Below are 23,697 nucleotides of genomic sequence, written 5' to 3'. Positions count from 1 at the left end.
GGTTTAATGCAATGTTATTGAAAAAAAACAGAGTTTGTTACTTTATTTGCATATATCTTTATTTTTGACTGAGAATATTAATTCTATGGATAGTCATTTTGTAGTATGGGATGCGTTAAAAGCTTATTTGAGAGTTTCTATGAAAGTTAAGAAACAATTTATGGCAGAAAGTTTAATGTTGGAAAATCAGTTTGCTGAGTTAGAGAAAGATTTTCAGAAGAATGTGACTGAAGACAAAAAAGCTGCATTAGCGAAATTGAAATTATACTTCACAAACTTATCAGTTTGAGCATTTAATTAATCAAACAAAACAACGTTATTATGAGTTGGGAGAAAGAGCTCATAAGGTACTTGCTTGGCATTTGAAATCTGAACAGGCATCTCGGATTATTAATGCCATTAACAAGAATTCAATTATTACCTCAGGAAATTAATGACCAGTTTTATTCATTCCATCCAAAATTATATACTTCTCAGGGGAAGCAGGATAATGGTTCTATTGGATCTTATTTATCTAAATTGAGGTTACCGGTATTAGATGAGAAAGATATTCAGGAATTGGAATCTCCATTTACAGATTTTGAAATCAAGGAAGCTATACAGGAAATGCCAAATGGAAAGTTCCCAGGGGATGATAGATTTCCTGTGGAATTTTATAAATCTTTTTGATGATGATTTATCTAGTGTATTTGGAGATGTGTTAAAACAAGTTACTGAAGAACAGAAGCTGTCAGAATCTTGTTCAAATGCTTTAATAACTGTTATTCCAAAAAAAGATAGAGATCTATTAAAAGTGTCTTCATATAGACCTATTTCTTTATTAAATGTAGATTATAAAATTATAGCAAAGGTATTAGCTAATAGAGTTGCTACATACTTATCTGGGTTGATACATACTGATTAAACAGATTTTATTAAGAATAGAAATGCATCAGATAAGATTTTTCAATTAATTACTTTGGTCAATGCATACCGAAAGCAGCCTAACCATGGTGGTTGCACTAGATGCAGAAAAGGCTTTTGATGGGGTTGAGTGGGATTTTTTTTAATTTAAGGTGTTAGAAAAAATTTAAATTCGGCCCTTTTTTATTGGTTAGGTTAAAGCTTTATATACGAACCCAATTGCTAGGGTGGTGACATATGGTTAGATTTCTTTACCATTTAGGTTGACTCATTCAACTCGGTAGTTGCCCTTTGTAACCAGCCTTATTTGCATTGGCTATTGAATCATTTCGCCTATCGTTATTGAATGAAGATCTACTGAGACCAATGCCTGAAGAGGGCGCACAAAATCAGTGAACCGGTGCGGACTCGAAAGGCCAACATGGCCTGTTTCCGCTCCGTAAATGGTTATATGGTTATATGGTTATTAGCTCAGACTATTAGGCAAAATGATGAAATGAGAGGGATGAAGGGTATAAGATTAATTTATTTGCAGATGATGTATAGATATATTTGACGGAACCGGAACGGTCATTGTAGTAGTTACAAGAGTGTTTGTCGAAATTTGGAGAATTGTCAGGATTTAAAGTTAATTGGGATAAAAGTGAAATTTTACCAGTTGGAATTGGAGATTATTCAGAATTTAAAATTATTACAAAATTAAGGTGGACAAATAAAATTAAATATTTAGGTGTGTTTGTAGATGTTAATTATCAGTCATTGTATCAGTTAAATTATATTAAAACTGATTAAAGCAGATTTGATTAAATGGAAAGATCTTCCATTAACTTTGATTGGTAGGGTCAGTTGTATTAAAGTGAATATTTTTCCCCAAATTGAATATTTATTTCAGTCAATACCTTGTTTACTTTCTAAAGGTGTTTTTCAGGATTTAAATAAGGTAGTGCGGGAGTTTTTATGGAAAGGTAAATTAGCTCGAGTAGCATTGTATAAACTTACATGAAAATATGCATAAGGTGGACTTCAGTTACCACATTTTAAAAATTATTATGAAGCGGCCCAGTTGAAATTTATTAGCAGGTTGATGAATCTAGATTATCTTCCTAGCTGGGCTAAGGTGTGTATTTCTGAGGTCAAGGTACATTAATTTATATTTCGTTGGAACTTGAATTTGCTACAGGAATATAATATGGCGGTATTGAAACATTTGTTAAAGGTCTGGATTTTAAAAAATAGGGTTTTGTGATAAAAAGATAAATTATCAATTTTAACATCATTGTATAATAATCGGCTTATTCCTTTATCAATGTTTAATAATTATTTAAAAAGTTGGGATTTTAAGGGTATAAAGACAATACAGGATTTGAAGAGGGACAATTTCTTTCTTGTAATCAGTTGAGAGAGAGATTTGATATATTTGTAAATTCTTTGTTTGTGTATTACCAACTTAGAGCCTTGGTAAAGGATAATTATGGTAGAGAAATGAATTTACCTACTTTGTCGAGATTTGAGTCTTTGATTTCCTCTGTACCAAAGAAGGGTTATATTTCAGTTATTTACAATTTGTTACAAGATAATATGAATAAACTGGATTGGAAAAAATCAAAACTTAAATGGGAGAGTGATTTAGTGTTTATTTTTCCTGAAGATGATTGGGTGGGTATGTGTCAGGACAATGTAATCAAATTGACAAATGTAAGATATGGAATGATTAATTATAATTTTTTACATCAATTATATTTGACTCTGGAGAAACTGAAAAAATATGGGTTTAGTAATTCAGATTTATGTTTTAGATGTGATTCATGTATTGGAAGTTTTTTACATGCTGTTTGGACATGTTAAAGCTCAATCATTTTGGCAAGGAATTAAAGTACTTTTTGAAAAATTGTTTAACTTTACATTACCATAGATCCAACGATTTTTTTGTTGGGTAATTTGATTTCACTGAGGGGATTAGGTTTGGATAAAATTCAAATTGCTTTTGTACGTTTGGTGTTATCAGTAGCACGTAAATGTGTTGCGACTACTTGGAAAGACAATACTGAGATTAATATACTAGGTTGGCATAATGAATTGAAAACTTGCTTTGTTATGGAAAAAATTACCCATAATTTACATGATAATTATTCACTTTTTGTTAGCAAATGGCCTCCGTATTTGAAATATATGCATTTAGATATACTTTGAATTGTTCTCAACATTTATAATTTTTTAAAAATATAATTTATATTTTTGGCTCCCCTTAAGGGAGTTGGCTGAAGGGGTGGGAGGGTGGGTTTGGGGTTTATCTTTGTAAAATGAATTTTTGATGATTATTGGACTGTATGTTATGTTTTTTTTAAATCTTTAAATAAAGTTTGATAAAAAAAGAGTTGAGGGGGTCTGCTTTTTCCAGAGAGGGGTCGGTGGAACTCCTTGCCCAAAAAACTACTGGAATCTCTCTTATTAAATATAGTTAATATACTTCCATATAGATTTTTGCATAGTAGAGGAATCAAGAGTTACGTGGAAAAGGCAGGAAGGTAGAACTGAGTTGACTGCCAGATCAGCCATGGTCTTATTGAATGGTGGAGCAGGCTTGACATGCCAGATGGCCTACTTCTGCACCTATTTCCTACATCAGTAGGTTCTTATGAGATACCTGTCAGGGCATCGAGTATGAAAGTTGCCAAATTGTGTTGCAGCTGTACAAAGGTTTGGGTAGTCCATCTTTTTCTATATTGTGGGCAGTTCTGGTTGCTGCTTTACAGGAAGAATATGTGGCCTTGAGGAGGATGCAGAAAACATTCACCCAGATATTGCCAAGATTAGAGACTATTCGGTACAAAGAGAGTTGATTGTTTTCTCTGGAGCATTGGAGACTGACTGGTACAGATGGGGTAGAGAGTCAGTCCTTCTCCCAGGATGGAAATGTCTAATACAAGATGGCATGGAATTAAGGTGAGAGGATGAAAGTTTATCGGAGATTGAAGAGGCAAGTATTTTATCACAGAGTTGATAGGTATCTGGAACATGTTGCAAGTAGGTATCACAGAGGTGATAGGTATCTGGAACATGTTGCAAGTAGGTATCACAGAGGCTATAGGTATCTGGAACATGTTGCAAGTAGCTATCACAGAGGTGATAGGTATCTGGAACATGTTGCAAGTAGGTATCACAGAGGTGATAGGTATCTGGAACATGTTGAAATTGGAGAAACAAAATTTCAAAGCCAAGTTAATCAAAGGAGGTCAGTAAAAAATAAATGCTTCCAGAAAAATATCATGGGAAAAAAGCACAGAAAGGTGATTGAAGTTGTTAGGTCAAATGGCATCACCCATATGATCTTGGTGGCTCAAATACTTCCATCTCTTCTGATATTCATATTTTTACATCGAACACATTTTTTAAAACCCTGATTTTGAAACATAAAGTCCATGGTATATTTATCTTTCTGAATGTTGGTATTTGATGACTTAATACTAATTCATTTACACTAAGATATTCAAATAATACTTTTTTTTTTGCAATTCTAGTGTTGTTTTCTTTGGATGATTAACATAGACTGTTAAAAGTTCGGATAATATTTATTCAAGTTGTGATATGTGTTTGTATCTGGAGGAGTTCATGTGGAGTGAAATTTGGAAGCCATTGCTGTTTATAATACATCATTCAGCTCCACATACGGTTGCCATAACACAAATCAAATTATTTTATTTCTCTGTGTGTCTTTGGAAAGGACTTCCATCTAAGTCAATGCGCATTTTCTGATTTACAGGATATTAACCATATAACCACTTACAGCACAGAACAGGCCAGTTCGCCCCTACTAGTCTATGCCGTAACAAATTCCCACCCTCCTAGTCCCACTGACCAGCACCCGGTCCATACCCCTCCAGTCCTCTCCTATCCATGTAACTATCCAGTCTTTCCTTAAATGTAACCAATGATCCCGCCTCGACCACGTCTGTCGGAAGCTCATTCCACATCCCTACCACCCTTTGTATAAAGAAATTTCCCCTCATATTCCCCTTATAATTTTCCCCCTTCAATCTTAAACCATGCCCTCTAGTTTGAATTTCCTCCACTCTTAATTGAAAAAGCCTATCCATGTTTACTCTGTCTGTCCCTTTTAAAATCTTAAACACCTCTATCAAGTCCCCTCTCAATCTTCTACGCTCCAGAGAAAAAAGCCCCAGTCTGCACAACCTTTCCCTGTAACTCAAACCTTGAAATCCTGTCAACATTCTCGTGAACCTTCTCTGCAGTCTCTCTATTTTGTTTATATCTTTCCTATAATTTGGTGACCCAAACTGTACACAGTACTCCAAATTTGGCCTCAACAAAGCCTTGTACAATCTCATCATAACCTCCCTACTCTTGAATTCAATACTCCGATTTATGAAGGCCAACATTCCAAATGCCTTCTTCACCACACCATCTACCTGAGTATCAGCCTTGAGGGTACTATTTACCACAACTCCTAAATCCCTTTGTTGTTCTGCACATCTCAATAGCCTACCATTTTAATGCATATGACCTATTAAATCATTAGTGCCATGAAGTCTCACACTTAGTCGGAATTCGGGCTGCAACTCCTCTTCCTTAATTTGCAGACATTTAAAATTAATTAAAGCAAATTCTTATATTCCCATACTGTCGGAAACACAGGCTTTAGATTGCTTCAAATGATCCCTATACATAAATCTTGCAATATGTCAGCCTTAAACCTTCTGCATGAATACTGTATCTCCTTATAGCTTTCAAAGTTTCTTAATTTAGAAGATTCTTAATGTTGCATCTCCGAACTACCCTTAATTAATTATCTACTGAGAAAAAAAGCTTGATTAATGTTTCCTTTGGCATCTTCATTTGAGGATGGACAGCAAAAAAACTACATCCTATTAACAAGTTTTAAAATTATATATTTTACTACCTATTTTTAATTGTAAGTTAAAAATTAGGAATAATTTGTGGGTCAAAATAATTTTCAACAACTTTTATTTAACCTAATATTTTCTTTGAAAGAGTTAATCATCTTAACATTAACAATAGTCAAAATCTGTTTCACATAACCACCATTCTGCAAGAGGGAGAGAAAAAATGAGGCTTGTTAATTTTGCACCTGTGTCCTGCAGTTCAATAGTCATAGTCCAAGCTAAATATTAACTTGTGCTCAGTTCTTAAAATGATGGGAGTTGGTTTCCGACCCCTAGCGTGCAGGGTGATGATGTCATCATTCATGTTGCACTATATCAGCAGCAAAATACCCAAACATGATTAAACTAAACTTTCACTGAGAATGCATTTTCAATCTCAAAACAAATATGGTGGATCTTTACAGGAGTTTCAGATGCGAAGCATGAATACTTTTGAGGGTGAGTAAACAACGTGGGCATAATGTAAGTTCCAGTTGCACAAGCAAATATGAATAAATTAGATGGGAGAATATGGGAGGAAAGTGACTGACATCTCTGTTATAGATTGTGAAAACAAAGGAAAGGAATGCTGAACCAATCAGTCATATGACCGTTGAGCATGAAAAGAGATGTAAACCTAAATAAGATCACAAAGGAGGAATGTGGCTATATTTTAACACCTCAATGATTGGGAAACAGAGTTGGTTAATATGTGCACAAGAGATAAATTATTTGGATCGACTCTGCTTCGAACACATGCTGGGTTGAATGTAGAGATTCCACATTGTGAGGGAAGTTCTGGCTTATTTGCATTCATTGAACTGAAATAATTGAATTTCCTTTTATGATTTTTAGACTTTCAATCTTGTGTGTGTGTGTGTGTGTGTGTGTGTGTGTGTGTGTGTGTGTGTGTGTGTGTGTGTGTGTGTGTGTGTGTGTGTGTGTGTGCGCGTGCGTGTGCATTGTGTGTGTGTGCGTGCGTGCATGTGTGCGTGCGTGTGTGCGTGCATGCATGTGTGGGCGCGTATGTGTGGGCGTGTGTGTGTGGGCGTGCATGTGTGTGGGCGTGCGTGTGTGGGTGTGCACGTGCGTGTGTGCGTGTGCGCGCGTGTGTGTGCGCGCGTGTGTGCGCGCGTGTGCGCGCGTGTGTGTGTGGGCGCGTGTGTGTGGGCGCGTGTGTGTGGGCGCGTGTGTGTGGGCGCGTATGTGTGGGCGCGTGTGTGTGGGCGTGCATGTGTGTGGGCGTGCATGTGTGTGTGCGCGTGCGTGTGTGCGCGTGCGTGTGTGCGCGTGCGTGTGCGCGCGTGTGTGCGCGCGTGTGTGTGGGCGTGTGTGTGTGGGCGCGTATGTGTGGGCGCGTGTGTGTGGGCGTGCATTTGTGTGTGTGTGTGTGTGTGTGTGTGTGTGTGTGTGTGTGTGTGTGTGTGTGTGCGTTTGTGTGTGTGCACGTGTATGTTTTTTTTTAAAGTATTCCTTTCAAATCTGCAACATTGCCAGAGGAACTGCCATTTTTGATTTGCAAATATTCTCATAATATTCTTCCAAAATCCCTCCATCATTTATGCATCTTACCTAACTGTGATTGTCATTAAGACAAAACTACTCATTTGGAAATGGATGAGCTCCCTCTTGTGTTGTAACCAGCAGCAGTCAATTATTTAAATTACTAAAGGTAACCCAGGGCACAATTTCACCTGATCCTCAGGCTTTTCTGTCAAAGCTACATGCTGTTAATCATTAATATTATCTCAAAATAGAAATAACAAATAAAACCTGCTTCATTTCCAACAGCAGATGAACTGTTCCAAGAGTTACTTCCTGTGCTATACAAATATTTTTAAATGAGCTTTGGAATTCCAGTGTCCATCATTGAAAAGGAAATGTCATTAAAAAACCAGGATGGCATTAACACTAACTTATCTGGTTTCTGCTAGCCTACTCTCCATTCTCCCTCCCTTCCCTTTTCCTTTCTCTTTTTGCTTCACCCTTCCCTTCCCATTCACGGAACCATCCCTCTTCCCCCTGTTTACTTGTGCACCCTCCCTCCCTTATCCATCTATTACCTTCTGCCTTTGGAACCATGCTCCTCTCCCTGCCCCTCCTCCCTACCATATTGTTTGGGTTCCTGCCGATTTTTTCATACCTCGATGAAGGGCTCAAGCTGGAAACATTGGTTATATATCTTTATCTTTGCTACATAAAGTATATTGTTTGACTAGCTAAGTTTTTCCAGCATTGAGTTTTTACTTCAACTTTATTGTCCTGTGTGCAAAACTTGCAAACACATAACCAGACACAATACACATACAGACGAACAATACATATGCAGAACACGTATTTCATCTATACAAATGAATAAAGAAATATTGTGTTCTGAATTTGAGAGTCTCGGACATTTAGTGTGAGCAACTCCTTTGGACATTTACCATTCTCACTGCCCATGGGAAGAAGCTGATTCTTAGCCTGGTGGAGCTAGCTCTGATACTCCTGCATCTCTTACCTGATGGGAGCAGCTGATAGATGCTGTGTTCAGGGTGGAAGGGATCCTCAATGATTTTGCATGCCCTCTTCAGACCACGATCCCGGTAGATCATGTCGATGGGTGGGGGGGGGGGGGTGGAAGGAGACTCCATTGATCCTCTCTGCTACTGTAGATTGACCTTTGATCCATTTCCCTGCAGCAATCATACCTCATTGTGATTCAGCCAGCTAGGACACAATCAATAGAGCTCCTATAGAGGATTTACATAATGGTGGCTGGTACCCTTGCCTGCTTCAGTCTTCTAAGGAAATGCAGTCACTGTTGAGCCTTCCTGACAAATGAGGACATGTTTAGTGTCCATGATAGGTCATTAGTTTAGTGAACTCCAAGGAACTTCGTGTTCTCCACTCTCTACTACAGAGTTGTTAATGTGTTGTGGAGGGTGGTCATTTCTGCTCCTCTTGAAGTCCACGATCATCTCCTTTGTCTTGTTCATATTGAGACTCAGATTATTACTCTCACGTGATTTCACAAGATTTTCCACCTCTTCTCTGTATTGCGACTCATTATTGTTGCTGATGAGGCCAACTACTGTTGTGTCATCTGACACTGTTGAAGCTGGATCTGGTGATGCAGTCATGGGTTGGTAGCATGAACAGTAATGGGCTGAGCTCTCAGCTTTGAGGTGCGCCAGTGCTCAGCGTGACAGTGCTCGACGTTCTGCTATCGACCTCAACTAGACTTCCTAACTTTCTGTTAGGAAGTTTAGAATCCAGTTACAGAGAGAAGTGTGGAGTCCCAGATAGAACAGCTTCTCCATTAGTCTCTGGGGATAATTGTATTAAACACTGAGCTGAAGTCAATGAACAGCAGCCTGGCATATAAGGCGTCGTTCTCCAGGTGGGTCAGGACAGAATAAAGCTATGTAGAATAGATTCTTCTATAGGGTAACTGGTCTATAGTTTTCTTTCCTCTCTTCTTTTTGAATAGTTTTGTTAAATTTATAACCTTTTAATGGTTATTAATAAGGTTAATAGTGACATTTTTGTTTCCTAGAGTGGGACAATCTAAGATGGGAGGGTATGGCACAGTTAGTTTTGTGGTTAGAGTAATGCTATTACAGTGTCAGTGATCAGAGTTTGAATCTTCTGCTGTCTATAAGGAGTTTCTATGTTCTCCCCATGTCTATGTGGGTTTCAGATTTATTGTCAGAGTACATGCATAACATAGGGCGACATTGTGGCATAGCGGTTCGCGTAACGCCTTTACAACATCAGCGATCGGGACCAGACCAGGGTTAAAATTGTGTGCTATCTGTTAGGAGTTTATACATTCTCCCCGTGTCTACATGGGTTTTCTCCAGGGGCTCCGATTTCCTCCCACCATTCAAAATGTACTGGGTGGTTTAGGTTACTGGAGTGTAAATTAGGTGGCACAAACTCATAGGCCGAAACGGCCTGTTACCGTGCTGTATGTCTACATTTTTAAAAAAATTAATGACATCGCATACAACCCTGAATTTCTTTTTTCTGCAGGCCAGGCCGAATGACTACTTATTGGCAGTCCAAAATAAAACTTCTCTGTTCTCAGTCTGTTCTGTCATTACATTTTTTTTTCTTTTCCTATGTGCATAAGATTTAAGTTTATTTTGATGTTTCTCACAAGATTACCTTCTAGTCTTTCTCTTTTTTTCATCAATATTTTTATTCCTTTCAGAATTTTGAAATGTTCCCAATGTTAAGGCTTAATGGCTCTGGCAATCTTTTGAACCTTCTCCTTTGATTCAGTAGTGCTGGGTAATTTATCCTGTTGGGGTTTGTGCCTTAAAAATACACAAATAAATGGGAATTATGGAAGTATTTTGCACAAGTGATGATATCATCAATATGCAGGTTTGCATTTTTGACTCGATAGTAAAAAATTAATAAACAGGTTAAAGCCTACAACCTTCATTTTAACTAATGAATACATCACACAATAAGTCAAGAACCATACCTTACATGAAGAGTTCCCACTGACATATCAATTAAACACTGACTCCCCCATAACTGTACAAGATGATCAGGTTATAATTCAAGCAGAATGGAACCAACATCTTGACAGCTAGTGTTGGAGAAGATTTAAACTGAGTTGTCAGGGGAATGGGGCTTTGATTTGATGTTCAGATAGAGTAGTACAAACACCGAGAGCATTATTTTTCAACATTTTCCATGAAGCTCAAGTGATCTATGTGTTTGTTATTTGTGGTCTGTGACAACATGGTGAAGAAAATATAGCTGGTATATTAAACAAGTAATGTGTAAAAAAAGGCTGTAAATTTTACAACCAAAAAATAATTCTCAAAAAATGTACCCACCAAAACATAACAAAAATCCTTTTGGTAGTCATGGAATCGTATAATTTAACAGTGGGCTCATCCCATATAGTAAAGGTTTTCAGGTGGACCGCGGCAAATTTACAGATACGCCAGACCTTTACACACAGAAACCATTTTTAAAGTCGAAATGTCTGTTAAGCTATTGTTCTGCTGGAAGCTTAAAAGGGCTGCTAATTCAAAACTCCAAAAAAGTCTTAAAAGTCTAATGACTGCTCTCCATTGAGAACTTGAAACAATAGGTGTTTGCTGGAGAAACAGCTCTGTACACAAGAACTGCTGGTTTTTCAAGGAGGCCATCTGTTTAAATACAACACTGTTTATTTACTTATGCTTCAGAGGCAGCTATTCAAACAAGCAGGATTTTTAATTCAATGGTGAGCAGACAGGCCAGAGTCCATTGGCTCATGATTCATACTTTCGAAGAAGGCATTATGAACTTCAAAGACAGAAATGATGTCACGTGTCATGTGATGATGAAAAATTTCAGGGAAACATATTACTGACCTCGAGACATTTTGAAGAGGGCTGACCGTCCTGTAGGTAACACAGAACTGAAATGCAGTGAAAAAAGGCTGTGTATGTTCTCCTGATGTAAAAGAGAAACACTTGAAAAGTAGTTTTGAAGAATTTAGCCACTTGGAAAAAAGGACAGATTCTACTGGGTCCATTTTCATATGGCTACTTCAGGTAGCCCTTGTCTGGGTTTGTGAAATCATTGTGCAAGAAAATAGCCACTTCACTGACTCTTTGGAAAAGAAGGAAGATTTATTGTGTGGAATAAAATTCCAAGCAAAAGCATTGCTGTAATGCCAGTGCTCCGACACACGGAGTGCAGGGAGCGGACCCTGTGGGGTCCAACCGCCCAGTCCATCTGATGTCAGCTCCATACAAGCTTTGAATGGTCCATTAAAGGAGCCAATGATAGTTTTATTTAAACTCTCACAACAGTGGGGTCTGCACCTATGATCAGCAGTGGCCACGAGGGTTGCAGACTCCAGGGAAGTGGATGACTGGCACAGGGTATCAAAGATGGGAAGACCACCCCTTATCTGAGAAGGAGAAGCGGCAGCCAACTAGCGAAGGGTTCTGCGGCTGAGGCACACACAGACCACGGGCTGCTGGTGAGGAGAGGAACCAACGGAGGCTGTGGGCTGCTGGAGACTGGCTGGAAGCGGGCTGAAGGGGTACCATGTACTGGAACTGGGATGCGAGAGGGTGCCAAGGGCACTGACAGAGGTATCAGAGGTGTGGATCTGGAACTCAGGTTGCTGATGGTTTGGACTGGACTCTGTGGCTGCAAAGGTTGCAGTGCTATGACACTGTTTTATTACATGACAATAAATTGAATCTTGAATCTTGAGAACTATGTGCCTTTTGGGATGCCACACTTGTGGAAGGGTATTAGCATCAGAGAGACTGCAAATGAGATTCACCACAATGTTGCCTGGGATGGTTGGTTTCAGTTAAGAACTGGAGAAGATAGATCTATTCTCCCTGGAGTGGAGAAGGTTAATGGGGGATGTAATTGCAGTATATAAAATTATGACAGATAGAGATACTGTAAGATAAACTGTAGGAAACTTTTGCCAATATCAGTGATAGCAAAAACAATATAGCATATATTTAGGGTGAGGGGGTAGAGATTCAGAGGAATTATTGAAGGGTCCTTTTTCACCCAGAGAGTGGTGAGTAAATGAAAACAGAAGACAATAAAAAATAGGTCAGATGTTTTAAAAAGATAAGAATTTAATCACAAACAACATGAAAACAAATGTGAGAAGAAGGGTGGTTAATGCAGAACTCAAGGTGTTGCATTTAAATGCATGTAATATATGTGCTGGGCACTAACAGTTGCCCCAATAATTGCAATGACAAAGACTGAGGGGAACGACAGGCTTTATTGCACAGAAGACTTGAGCTGGCCCAGATCCAAACTAAGGAAGAGCAGGGAAGGGTGTCAGGTGGGTCCCAGGAGAGGAGACCAGGTAAGAGTGTCATCAGGGGGTGGGCCAGCCCGAGCCAATTAGTGTATACAATCCATACCATTACAGTATGATTAAAGGTAGATGAGTGTAAAGTGCTGAACGAAATTGCCAGGTACTACATGTGGGTATAATGGAGATGTGGCTGAAGGAGGATCTCAGCGGGAGCTAAACGGTCAAGGATACACATCCTATCAAAAAGACAGACAGATGAGCAGGGGATGAGGTAAAGGTAAAGGCTCCATTATTGTCATGTAATACTTCATTTGGAATGTAACATACATGAAATTCTTTAACTTTGTCTATTGTAAGGAAATGGGGCCTCAACGAGGCTCTGTTGGTAAAAAATTAAATCAAATTCTAAGCAAGAAGGCACATAGGATCAGAAGATGTGGAATCTTGTGTATCACCCTAAATTGTAATAAACAGTGCCTAGCACAAAATGAGGATTCATTAATCAAACTAAGAGTGGAATATCAATCCTCATCTGAAATAGTTATATGCTCCCAATCATTTTTAATCATAGCCATTGAGGCTAATCTTAAAACCAGTAGATCACTATAAATACGTGATATCAATCCACTGTGAACAAATTGTAGATCAAAAAGTATGTCAAGTATATTCGAATCTATTTCAATTTAGACTGAACAAAGTTCCTAACTTGCAAATATCTAAGAACATGGCTATTAGAAAGCTTAAATTTAACTGACTATTCTTCAAAAGAAGCAGTTATTTCGAATAAATACATCTTTAAAAATTTTAATACCAAATCTATACCATTCCTTAGAGCCTTCATCTAATACTGAAGGTTGGAATAGATGGTTATCTATAGTAGGACTAGCCAGAGAAAAATTATTATAACCAAAAAAATTCCTAAATTGAGCTCACATTCTCAATCTTATTCTCATTATCGGATTATGTGTGAATTTAGAAAATGAAAAGGGTAAAGTGGAACCTAAAATTGCCAACATAGACAATTTCTTAGAAAAGTTCAGTTCCATTTCTGCCCAAGAAGGGTGACTTACTAATTTATCAAATTTTATTCATAAAATTAAACTGTGCATATTAATCACCCAATAGCGAAATAAAAAATTTGGGGGTGACATTCCCCCATTCCTAATGGATTTCTGAAGATGAGCTTTATTTATACGTGATTATTTTCCCTGCCATATATATGAAGAAATGACTGAATCTACTCAATTAACAAAGGATATAAATAAAAATTGGTAAAGCTTAAAACGATACAAAAAGTTTGGTAGAATATTCATTTTAATCGAATAAATAATAAAACTTAAATTATCCCATTTCTATGCAGGTATTGATCCATTTTGTGATATGTGTAAAATTTTTGAAGCCTCACCAATTCATATGTTTTGGGAATGTCCTAAATTAGTGAGATATTGGCAGATTTTTTTGTCAACGATATTTAAGATTAAATGCCCTTTAATTGCCCTGTTTAGTTTTTCATGTGACCTGGATAAACTTTTATCAGCATCTCAAGAGAAAGTTTTAGCTTTTAGCACATTGATAAGTGGATGAGCAGTTTTAATGAAATGAAAAGAAGAACTCCTGCACAATGGTTACATGATGTAATGTCATATCTAACTTTAGAGAATCTTAGGTATAATATTAAAGATAAAAAGTTTCAGTATGAGGTCCATTCATAGAATACTATCATAATCTGCAGTTTTAGGTGATTTGGGTGCTGATCCGTCCGTCTTCTGGATGTCACATCTTGATCCATCTTCGAATTTTTATTGTAACCTTGATTAGAGGGAAGGGTTAGATTAGTATTAGTTTTAGGGTTTTTTTCTTTTAGATAAGTGGATTTATGGGATTTAATTATGATTATCCTGGATAATATCCCTTTTAAAAAAATATTTTATGTATATGTTATTATTTTGCCTTGCTTTATTAATATTTTGTATATGGAAACTTGTCCGTGAACTACTCTTTGCAGATGATGCCGCTTTAGTTGCCCATTCAGAGCCAGCTCTTCAGCGCTTGACGTCCTGCTTTGCGGAAACTGCCAAAATGTTTGGCCTGGAAGTCAGCCTGAAGAAAACTGAGGTCCTCCATCAGCCAGCTCCCCACCATGACTACCAGCCCCCCCACATCTCCATCGGGCACACAAAACTCAGAACGGTCAACCAGTTTACCTATCTCGGCTGCACCATTTCATCAGATGCAAGGATCGACAATGAGATAGACAACAGACTCGCCAAGGCAAATAGCGCCTTTGGAAGACTACACAAAAGAGTCTGGAAAAACAACCAACTGAAAAACCTCACAAAGATAAGCGTATACAGAGCCGTTGTCATACCCACACTCCTGTTCGGCTCCGAATCATGGGTCCTCTACCGGCACCACCTACGGCTCCTAGAACGCTTCCACCAGCGTTGTCTCCGCTCCATCCTCAACATCCATTGGAGCGCTCACACCCCTAACGTCGAGGTACTCGAGATGGCAGAGGTCGACAGCATCGAGTCCACGCTGCTGAAGATCCAGCTGCGCTGGATGGGTCACGTCTCCAGAATGGAGGACCATCGCCTTCCCAAGATCGTATTATATGGTGAGCTCTCCACTGGCCACCGTGACAGAGGTGCACCAAAGAAAAGGTACAAGGACTGCCTAAAGAAATCTCTTGGTGCCTGCCACATTGACCACCGCCAGTGGGCTGATAACGCCTCAAACCGTGCATCTTGGCGCCTCACAGTTTGGCGGGCAGCAGCCTCCTTTGAAGAAGACCGCAGAGCCCACCTCACTGACAAAAGGCAAAGGAAGAAAAACCCAACACCCAACCCCAACCAACCAATTTTCCCTTGCAACCGCTGCAATCGTGTCTGTCTGTCCCGCATCGGACTGGTCAGCCACAAACGAGCCTGCAGCTGACGTGGACTTTTTACCCCCTCCATAAATCTTCGTCCGCGAAGCCAAGCCAAAGATATGGATTGTTATGTTAAACTCAATACAAATATTTTAAAAAGAAAATAAAAGATGTGAAATCCTTATGGATAGAGTTGAGAAACTGTGAGTGTGAAAAGACTTTGATGTGAATTATATACCAGCTTTCAAATCACAGCCAGGATATGGGATGTAAATTACAATTGGAGTTTGAGAAGGTATATAAGAAAAAGCATTGTTACGATAGTCAAAAGGAACTTCAGTATGCAGGTAGACTGGGAAAATCAGGAGAAGAAATTTGTGGAATGCCTACGAGATAGATTCTTAGAGCAAATTGTGGCCAAGCTCACTGGAGAAAAGACAAATCTGGATTTGGACCTATGCAATGAACCAGATTTGAATAGGGAGCTCACGATAAAATAACCCTTCAGAGGCAGTAATCACGATATGATAGAATTCACTATCCAGTTTTAAAGGAGAAGTAAAAATCAAATATGTTGGCATTATATTTGGGTAAGGGTAGCTACTGAGGCATGAGAGAGCAGCTGGCCAAAGTTGATTGGAAGGGGACCCCAGCAGGGAAGGTATTAGAGCAGCAGAGATAGGAGTTTCTGGGAGTAATTCAGAAGTCACAGATTATTTCATCCCAAAGAATAAGCATTCTAAAGGGAGGATGGGAAACGATGGCTGGCAGGGGAAGTCAAAGGCAGCATCAAAGTAAAAGAGAGAGCATATGGAATTGCAAAAATAAATGGGAAGGCAGAGGAATGTGCAGCTTTTATAAATTAACAGAAGGCAACTAAAAAAAGGGAGAAAAAATGGTATAAATGAGTGTAAACTAGCCAATAATTTAAAAGAGGATACTAAAAAATGTTTAGATACTGTATATAAAGAGTAAAGAGGAGTAAGAATGGAAATTAGACTGCTGGAAGATAAAGATGATGAAATGATAATGGGGTATGAGCTAACTAAGAATTTTGCATCAATCTTAATTGTGGAGGGTATTAAGTATTAATATTAAGTGATGCGCCAGACATTCAAGAGATTCAAGGGAAGAAGTGAGTGCAGTCTCTATTGCTAAGGGGAAGGTGCTTGGGAAGCTGAAGGGCCTAAAGGTGGATAAAATGCATTGACTAAATGGACAACTCCTCAAAATTCTGATAGAGGTAGCAAAAGAGATTATGGAGGCATAAGCTGCGATTTTTCAAGAATCATTGGAATCAGGAAGGGTTCTGGAGAATTGGAAATGTCACTCCACTCTTTAAGACGGGAGAGAGGCAAAAGACAGGAAATAGTCCGCTTAAGAAAAACTTCAGTGGTCCGCAAGATTTTAGAGTCAATTAAGGATGAAGTATATGCAAGCACAAGACACAATAGGCTGAAGTCAGAATGGTTTCCTTCAGGGAGATCTACCCTGATAAATTTGTGGGAATTCTTTGAGCAAGTAACAAATACGATTAACAAAGGATGTATGTACTTGGATTGACAGAATGCCTATGGCAAGGTGCCCCGCATGAGGCTGCCAATTAAGGTAGGAGCCCACCATATTATGTGAAAGGTACCAGTACCTACAGAAGATTGGCTGACTGTCAGAGACAAAGAGTGAGAATAAAGGAAGCCTTATCTGGCTGGCTACCAGTGATTAGCAGTGTTCCACAGTATTGAGTCCACTGCTTTTCATGTTATATGTATATTATTTAGATGATGAAATCAATGCCTTTTTTGGATGAATTTATGAATGATAAGAAGATAGATGAACGGTCTGGTTGTGTTGAGGAAACAGGGAGACTGCAGAGGATTTGGATCGGCTGGGAGAATGGGCAATGAAATAGGATTCAGCACAGGGAAGTGTATGGTCATGCATTTTGGTTGAAGGAATAAATAAACAGAAAATTCAGATACTGGAAGCCCAAAGGAAATTGGGAGTCCTTATACAGAATTCTATAAAGATTAACTTGCAGATTGAAACAATAGCAAAGAAAGAAAATGCAGTGTTAGCAATCATTTCAAGAGGACTAGAGGTTAACAACAAGTATTGCTGAGGTTTCTAAGACACTGGTGAGACCACATTTACAGTATTGTTAGCCCCATAAGGATAAGGATCATTTGAGAGGGTCGAGAGGAAGTTTATGAAAATGATCCCAGGGATGAGGAGCATTTGATGGCTTTGGGCCTGCCAATGAAAATACATCAGTACAGGCCCTTCAGCCCATGATGTTGTGATGATCTATGTAAACCTACTCCACAACAATCTAATTTTTCCTTACTTCACATCCGTAACCCTCCATTTTTTGTACATCCATGTGCCTATCTAAGAGTCTCTTGAATGTTCCCTTTGTACAACCCTCCTGCACAACATCCGGTAATTCATTTCAGGTGCCCACCACTCTCTGTGTAAAAAAAAAACCTACCACTGTCATCTTCCTTGAACTTTCTTCCATTCACATCAATAGATGTTGTCTGTTCTTTGCAGTTGGCCCCTGTGAAAAGGGTATTGACTGTCAACCCTCCCAAAGTCCATAATAATCCTATAGCCTCTATCAAATCACCTCTCATCCTTTGTCATTCCAAAAAGAAAAGCCCTAGATCTGTCAACTTTGCTTCATAAGAAATGTTCCCCAATCCAGGAAAAATCCTGATAAATATCCTCTGCAAATCTATTACATCATTCCTCTAATGAGATGATCCGAACTGAAAGCAATACTCCAGGTGTACAGTCTGACGACCAGAGGTTGATAGAGTTGCAAAATTACCTCACAGCTCTTGAATTCAATTCCCTGACTAATGAAGGTCAACACTCTTGTGCCTTCTTAATTACCCTATCAACTTGCCTGGCAACCTTAAGTAATCTATAGGCCTAGATCCCTTAGATCTCTTTGTTTCTCCACACTGTTAAGAATTTTGCCATTAACCATGAATTCTGCCTTCAAGTTCGACTTTCCAAAGTGCAAAACTTTACACTTAGCCGAATTGAACTCCATCTGCCACTTCTCTACCTTCCAGTCCATATCCTGTTGTAACACACGACAACCTTTTACAATACACTATCCATATCACCTCTGACCTTTGTATTATCTAGAAACTTACTGACCCACCCCTCTGCTTCTTCATCCAAGTCACTTATGAAAATCTCAAAGAGGAGAGGTTCCAGAACAAATCCATATGGAACGCTACTTTTTACTAACCTGCTGGCAGAATACATTCTATTTATGACTACCCTCTGCTACCTGCAGGCAAGTCAATTCCAAATCCGAGTAGCCAATGTTCCATGAATCCCATGCCATGTGACTTTCTGAATAAGCCAACCATGTGACTCAGTAAAATCCTGAAACATCATATCCACCCCCTTACCTTCATCAATTTCCTAAAAAACTGAATTAGGCTTGCGAGGCATGACCTGCCTCTCGCAAAGCCAATATGATCACCTGTAAGAAGACCGTGCTTATTGAAATGCTCATAAATCTTGTCCCTGAGAAACCTCTCCAATAGTTTGCCTACCATTAACATAAGACTCACTGGTCTATTATTCCCAGGAATATTCCTCTTACCTTTCTTGATCAAGGTGACTGCATCTGCCATTCTCTGATCCACTGGTATGTCTCTTGTGGAAGGTAGAATGCAAAGATAATCGCCAACACCTCAGCAACCAACCTGGGGTTATCTCATCAAGTTCTGGGGATTTATCTATCCAAATATTTTTAAGAAGATCCAGCAATGTCTCCTTCTTAACCTCAACATGCTCCATCACATTAGCCTGTTTAACACTTACCTCACATTCATCAAGGTCCCTCTCCCTAGTGAACACTGAAGCAAAGTCTTTCAGGATATCCCCTATCTCCTTTGTTTCCAAGCACATGTTTGCCCCTTTATCCATAATCAGTTGTCCACTCACTCTTGTCATTCTTTTGTTCTTCACATACGTGTAGTTCGCATTTGGGTTTAGGGTTTAGGTTAATCCTACATGCCAAGGTCTTCTCACTCTCCCCTTCTAGATCTCCTGTCCTTTGTAAAATTCCTTCTTGGCTACCATAGAATTCTCTTTAGCCCTTCCTCTGTTTTGATTCTTAAAGCTTATGTATCTTTCTTCTTCCTCCTGACAAGCAATCCCACTTTTCTTATCAACCATAGCTCCTTTACTCTACCATCTTTTCTAATCTCAGTAAGACAAACCTATCCAGGATTCCACATATGCAGTCCCCAACATCCTCCACATTTCTGCTGTGCAATTCCATGAGAACATATACTCCTAATTTATTCTCCAATTAAATACTTTTCCAATTCATTGACTCCTATCCTTGACCATACCCATGATAAAGTCAGGGAGTTGTTTTCACTGTCTCTGAAATGTTTATCCACCAAAGGGTCTGTCACCTGAGCAGGTTCATTACCAGAACTAGATCCTGAAAGGTCAAATTGGATTGTCCACATACTATGTAAGGAATATTCTTGGACACACCTGACAAATGCTGCCCCATTTAAACCTTTTGCATGAAGGAGGCACCAGTCAATATTGACAATAACCCTTTTATGTTTGCACCTTTCTCAAATCTGCCAACTTATCTTCTCCTCCGTGTCCCCATGGCTATTGGGGGTTTATAGAATACGTCTAATAAAGTAATTATTTCATTCCTGGTTTAGACTTCCACCCATGCTGATTCAGTACACAATCCATCCACTGTATCCTATCTTTCTGCAGCTATTGTGTCGTCAAGTTTATTGTCATCTTTTTGTACAACCCAATGAAATAGGATTCTCCAGTCTTCTGTGCAAAACAAACAGACATACAACCAGACATCTTCTTTCTTCTTTGGCTTGGCTTCGCGGACGAAGATTTATGGAGGGGTAATGTCCACGTCTGCTGCAGGCTCGTTTGTGGCTGACAAGTCCGATGCGGGACAGGCAGACACGGTTGCAACGGTTGCAAGGGAAAATTGGTTGGTTGGGGTTGGGTGTTGGGTTTTACCTCCTTTGTCTTTTGTCAGTGAGGTGGGCTCTGCGGTCTTCTTCAAAGGAGGTTGCTGCCCGCCGAACTGTGAGGCACCAAGATGCACGGTTTGAGGCTATATCAGCCCACTGGCGGTGGTCAATGTGGCAGGCACCAAGAGATTTCTTTAGGCAGTCCTTGTACCTCTTCTTTGGTGCACCTCTGTTACGGTGGCCAGTGGAGAGCTCGCCATATAACACGATGTTGGGAAGGCGATTGTCCTCCATTCTGGAGACGTGACCTACCCAGCGCAGTTTGATCTTCAGCAGCGTGGATTCGATGCTGTCGGCCTCTGCCATCTCGAGCACTTCGATGTTAGGGATGAAGTCGCTCCAATGAATGTTGAGGATGGAGCGGAGACAAAGCTGGTGGAAGCGTTCTAGGAGCCATAGGTGATGCCGGTAGAGGACCCATGATTCGGAGCCGAACAGGAGTGTGGGTATGACAATGGCTCTGTATACGCTAATCTTTGTGAGGTTTTTCATTTGGTTGTTTTTCCAGACTCTTTTGTGTAGTCTTCCAAAGGCGCTATTTGCCCTGTTTTCTATCTCGTTGTCAATCCTTGCATCCAATGAAATGGTGCAGCCATTGACCATTTTGAGTTTTGTGTGCCCAATGGAGATATGGGGGGAGCTGGTAGTCATGGTGGGGAGCTGGCTGATGGAGGACCTCAGTTTTCTTCAGGCTGACTTCCAGGCCAAACATTTTGGCAGTTTCCGCAAAACAGGACGTCAAGCGCTGAAGAGCTGGCTCTGAATGGGCAACTAAAGCGGCATTGTCTGCAAAGAGTAGTTCACGGACAAGTTGCTCTTGTGTCTTGGTGTGAGCTTGCAGGCGCCTCAGATTGAAGAGACTGCCATCCGTGCGGTACCGGATGTAAACAGCATCTTCATTGTTGAGGTCTTTCATGGCTTGTTACAGCATCATGCTGAAGAAGATTGAAAAGAGGGTTGGTGCGAGAACGCAGCCTTGCTTCACGCCATTGTTAATGGAGAAGGGTTCAGAGAGCTCATTGCTGTATCTGACCTGACCTTGTTGGTGTTCATGTAGTTGGATAACCATGTTGAGGAACCTGGGGGGGCATCCGAGGTGCTCTAGAATTTGCCAAAGCCCTTTCCTGCTCACGGTGTTGAAGGCTTTGGTGAGGTCAACAAAGGTGATGTAGAGTCCTGCATGAGTTTTTCAAGCCTGCATGAATTTTTCAAGCTCTGCTGGGACCAAGGAAAGCTGCCTCAGGACCTTTGTGATGCCATCATCATCACCCTGTACAAAAACAAAGGCGAGAAATCAGACTGCTCAAACCACAGGGGAATCACGCTGCTCTCCATTGCAGGCAAAATCTTCGCTAGGATTCTCCTAAATAGAATAATACCTAGTGTCGCCGAGAATGTTCTCCCAGAATCACAGTGCGGCTTTCACGCAAACAGAGGAACTACTGACATGGTCTTTGCCCTCAGACAGCTCCAAGAAAAGTGCAGAGAACAAAACAAAAAAAAACAGACATAACACACATACAAATAATACATTAGTATAAAGTATTCATTTATACAAATAAATATTGTTTCATGAATATAAGTGTCTCGGAGGGTCAGTGGGAGCAGTTCCTCTGGTCGTCCAGCATTCTCACTGCCTGTGGGAAGAAGCTGTTCCTCAGCCTGGTGGTGCTGGCTCTAATACTCCTGTATCTCTTTCCTGATGGAAGCAGCATGCTGTGTGCTGGATGGAAGGGGTCCTCAATAATTTTACACATCCTCTTCAGACACAATCCTGATAGCTCATGTCGATGGGTGAGAAAGACCCTATTGATCCTCTCTGCCACTCTTATGGTCCTGTGGATTGACCTACAATCCATTTCTCTGCAGCCAATATGCCACACTGTCACACTCTTGATAGAGCTCCTGTAGAAGTTTGACACCATGGTGGCCAGTAGCCTTCCCCTCTTCAGTTGCTGTCGCAGCTTCTTGACAAGTGAGGAGATGTGGTGTTTCCACAAAAGGTCACTAGTTAAGCAAACTCTAAGGAACTTGGTGTTCTCCACTCTCTTTACTACAGAATTGTTAATGTGTAGTGGAGGGAGATCATTCCTGGTCCTCCTGAAGTCCACGATTATCTTCTTTGTCTTGTCCACGTTCAGACTCAGGTTGTTACCCTTGCACAATTTCACAAGATTTTCCACCTCTCTCGGTACTGTGACTCATCGTTGTTGCTGATGAGGCCAACGACTGTTGTTCCATCTGTAAACTTAATAATTCTGTTGGAGCTGGAGCTGGCAATGCAGTCATGGGCCAGTAGCGTGAACAGGAGTGGGCTGAGCACGCAGTCTTATGGTGTGCCAGTGCTCAGCATGACAGTCTTCAACATTCTGCTACCGACCCAGACAGACCGGGGTCTTTCTGTTAGGAAGTCCAGGATCCAGTTACAGAGAAGGGTGTTGAGTCTCAGGGATGACAGCTTCTCCACCAGTCTCTGGGGAATGATTGTATTAAATGCCGAGCTAAAGTCAATTAACAACAGACTGGCATAAAAGGCGTTGTTCTCTAGGTTTTTTTCGATAGGCGAATTGAAATGAGTCCAGAGTCTTTGGGAGGTGTGCTATGTGCTTTGATGCATTCCATCACCAGATGCTCAAAGAATTTCATATTGGTTTCCTTGATTATCAATGGTACTCCCCACCCTCTTTTACCTCCCTCCAATCCTTTTGAAACATATAAACCCTAGAATTTGTATCAGCCAATCCTGTCCTTGTGTCATCCAAGTCTCTGTAAAGGCCACAATATTGTAATTCCATGTACTGATCCATATTCATCACTCTTAGTCAATACTTGCATTAATGTACACATATTTTAACCCATCAGATTGACTGCATTTATACTCCATCCTCCGACTGTCCACGGCGCATAATAGCCACCAACCTAACATTCTGGGTCCCATCCCCCTGCCTAGCTGATTTAAGACATCTCTCTCTAAGCACTTGAATCCTTTAGATATAGAAGTACTGCAAGATAGGATGACTCATGGGTACTCATGCGATGTTCTTGGCCAAATGGCCTGTTACCATACTGTGCATTCTCATGACATTAATTTATAGGTACTTCACTTTTGCAAGAAGGCAGCACTGTTTATGATCATGGTAGCTGTACATTCCATCCTCTTTAAAGTGAAGA

General features: G+C 40.0%; 1 protein-coding gene and 1 long non-coding RNA gene across 4 annotated transcripts in view; both read left to right on the top strand.

Annotated features, from left to right (window-relative positions):
• The window catches only part of cfap299 (cilia and flagella associated protein 299), an 814,201-nt gene that overhangs the window by 127,040 nt on the left and 663,464 nt on the right, over positions 1 to 23,697 (top strand). The gene's annotated exons all lie outside the window — the stretch shown is intronic.
• LOC138758178 (uncharacterized) overlaps positions 8,917 to 23,697 on the top strand; it is a 30,985-nt gene continuing 16,204 nt past the window's right edge. Inside the window, exon 1 of the long non-coding RNA XR_011354194.1 lies at positions 8,917 to 9,186. This is a non-coding gene — a long non-coding RNA (uncharacterized lncRNA). The remainder of the gene's footprint in view (positions 9,187 to 23,697) is intronic.

This window comes from Narcine bancroftii, chromosome 3 (assembly GCF_036971445.1).
Source record: "Narcine bancroftii isolate sNarBan1 chromosome 3, sNarBan1.hap1, whole genome shotgun sequence".
NCBI classification, from domain to species: Eukaryota; Metazoa; Chordata; class Chondrichthyes; order Torpediniformes; family Narcinidae; genus Narcine; species Narcine bancroftii.
This window is presented reverse-complemented; position numbering and strand designations above follow the sequence as displayed.